General features: G+C 43.8%; 4 non-coding genes and 3 pseudogenes across 4 annotated transcripts; all 7 read right to left on the minus strand.

Annotated features, from left to right (window-relative positions):
* Positions 1-21: 21 nt before the first annotated feature.
* Positions 22-140, minus strand: LOC124024073 (annotated as a pseudogene).
* Positions 141-382: 242 nt separating this feature from the next.
* LOC124023982 lies at positions 383-501 on the minus strand. The gene has a single exon (XR_006836828.1). It is a non-coding gene; the product is annotated as a 5S ribosomal RNA (ribosomal RNA).
* A 260-nt stretch (positions 502-761) lies between these two features.
* LOC124024080 lies at positions 762-880 on the minus strand (annotated as a pseudogene).
* A 242-nt stretch (positions 881-1,122) lies between these two features.
* LOC124024035 lies at positions 1,123-1,241 on the minus strand. Its single transcript, XR_006836878.1, has one exon. It is a non-coding gene; the product is annotated as a 5S ribosomal RNA (ribosomal RNA).
* A 242-nt stretch (positions 1,242-1,483) lies between these two features.
* Positions 1,484-1,602, minus strand: LOC124024060. Its single transcript, XR_006836905.1, has one exon. It is a non-coding gene; the product is annotated as a 5S ribosomal RNA (ribosomal RNA).
* A 242-nt stretch (positions 1,603-1,844) lies between these two features.
* LOC124024054 lies at positions 1,845-1,963 on the minus strand. The gene has a single exon (XR_006836898.1). It is a non-coding gene; the product is annotated as a 5S ribosomal RNA (ribosomal RNA).
* Positions 1,964-2,223: 260 nt separating this feature from the next.
* On the minus strand, positions 2,224-2,342 carry LOC124024081 (annotated as a pseudogene).
* Positions 2,343-2,500: the final 158 nt, after the last annotated feature.

Raw genomic sequence — 2,500 nt, forward strand, 5'->3', positions numbered from 1 at the left:
ACGGACAAAGGGTTGACAAAAAGTTTACAGCACCTGGTATTCCCAGGCGGTCTCCCATCCAAGTGCTAACCAGGCCCGAACCTGCTTAGCTTCCGAGATCAGACGAGATCAGGCGTACTCAGGCCGGTGTGGTCGTAAGCGAGAAAATATCTCTTGGTGCACTATATAAAGTCAAAGTGGGTGTGATTAACAGCTGTTGCATTTTCACCATGTCGATAAGCATCTTTGTGTCACTCAAAAAGTGGAAGAACTTGCATATAATGTAGCCATAATTTGTAGCACAGATTGTTGGATGAAATACAAACTAACCTTGCTTACTTATTTCAAAGCGACGGCACATATTTCAGCCTTGTGGGAAGAAACGGACAAAGGGTTGACAAAAAGCTTACAGCACCTGGTATTCCCAGGCGGTCTCCCATCCAAGTACTAACCAGGCCCGAACCTGCTTAGCTTCCGAGATCAGACGAGATCAGGCGTACTCAGGCCGGTGTGGTCGTAAGCGAGGAACTATCTCTTGGTGCACTATATAAAGTCAAAGTGGGTGTGATTAACAGCTGTTGCATTTTCACCATGTCGATAAGCATCTTTGTGTCACTCAAAAAGTGCAATAATTTGCATATAATGTAGCCATAATTTGTAGCACAGATTGTTGGATGAAATACAAACTAACCTTGCTTACTTATTTCAAAGCGACGGCACATATTTCAGCCTTGTGGGAAGAAACGGACAAAGAGTTGAAATTCCAATAGACAGTGGCAAAAAGCTTATAGCACCTGGTATTCCCAGGCGGTCTCCCATCCAAGTACTAACCAGGCCCGAACCTGTTTAGCTTCCGAGATAAGACGAGATCAGGCGTACTCAGGCCGGTGTGGTCGTAAGCAAGAAAATATCTCTTGGTGCACTATATAAAGTCAAAGTGGGTGTGATTAACAGCTGTTGCATTTTCACCATGTCGATAAGCATCTTTGTGTCACTCAAAAAGTGGAAGAACTTGCATATAATGTAGCCATAATTTGTAGCACAGATTGTTGGATGAAATACAAACTAACCTTGCCTACTTATTTCAAAGCGACGGCACATATTTCAGCCTTGTGGGAAGAAACGGACAAAGGGTTGACAAAAAGCTTACAGCACCTGGTATTCCCAGGCGGTCTCCCATCCAAGTACTAACCAGGCCCGAACCTGCTTAGCTTCTGAGATCAGACGAGATCAGGCTTACTCAGGCCGGTGTGGTCGTAAGCGAGAAAATACCTCTTGGTGCACTATATAAAGTCAAAGTGGGTGTGATTAACAGCTGTTGCATTTTCACCATGTCGATAAGCATCTTTGTGTCACTCAAAAAGTGGAAGAACTTGCATATAATGTAGCCATAATTTGTAGCACAGATTGTTGGATGAAATACAAACTAACCTTGCTTACTTATTTCAAAGCGACGGCACATATTTCAGCCTTGTGGGAAGAAACGGACAAAGGGTTGACAAAAAGCTTACAGCACCTGGTATTCCCAGGCGGTCTCCCATCCAAGTGCTAACCAGGCCCGAACCTGCTTAGCTTCCGAGATCAGACGAGATCAGGCGTACTCAGGCCGGTGTGGTCGTAAGCGAGAAAATATCTCTTGGTGCACTATATAAAGTCAAAGTGGGTGTGATTAACAGCTGTTGCATTTTCACCATGTCGATAAGCATCTTTGTGTCACTCAAAAAGTGGAAGAACTTGCATATAATGTAGCCATAATTTGTAGCACAGATTGTTGGATGAAATACAAACTAACCTTGCTTACTTATTTCAAAGCGACGGCACATATTTCAGCCTTGTGGGAAGAAACGGACAAAGGGTTGACAAAAAGCTTACAGCACCTGGTTTTCCCAGGCGGTCTCCCATCCAAGTACTAAACAGGCCCGAACCTGCTTAGCTTCCGAGATCAGACGAGATCAGGCATACTCAGGCCGGTGTGGTCGTAAGCGAGGAACTATCTCTTGGTGCACTATATAAAGTCAAAGTGGGTGTGATTAACAGCTGTTGCATTTTCACCATGTCGATAAGCATCTTTGTGTCACTCAAAAAGTGCAATAATTTGCATATAATGTAGCCATAATTTGTAGCACAGATTGTTGGATGAAATACAAACTAACCTTGCTTACTTATTTCAAAGCGACGGCACATATTTCAGCCTTGTGGGAAGAAACGGACAAAGAGTTGAAATTCCAATAGACAGTGGCAAAAAGCTTACAGCACCTGGTATTCCCAGGCGGTCTCCCATCCAAGTACTAAGCAGGCCCGAACCTGCTCAGCTTCCGAGATAAGACGAGATCAGGCGTACTCAGGCCGGTGTGGTCGTAAGCAAGGAACTATCTCTTGGTGCACTATATAAAGTCAAAGTGGGTGTGATTAACAGCTGTTGCATTTTCACCATGTCGATAAGCATCTTTGTGTCACTCAAAAAGTGGAAGAACTTGCATATAATGTAGCCATAATTTGTAGCACAGATTGTTGGATGAAA

This window comes from Oncorhynchus gorbuscha, unplaced genomic scaffold (assembly GCF_021184085.1).
Source record: "Oncorhynchus gorbuscha isolate QuinsamMale2020 ecotype Even-year unplaced genomic scaffold, OgorEven_v1.0 Un_scaffold_1746, whole genome shotgun sequence".
Classification (NCBI taxonomy): Eukaryota; Metazoa; Chordata; class Actinopteri; order Salmoniformes; family Salmonidae; genus Oncorhynchus; species Oncorhynchus gorbuscha.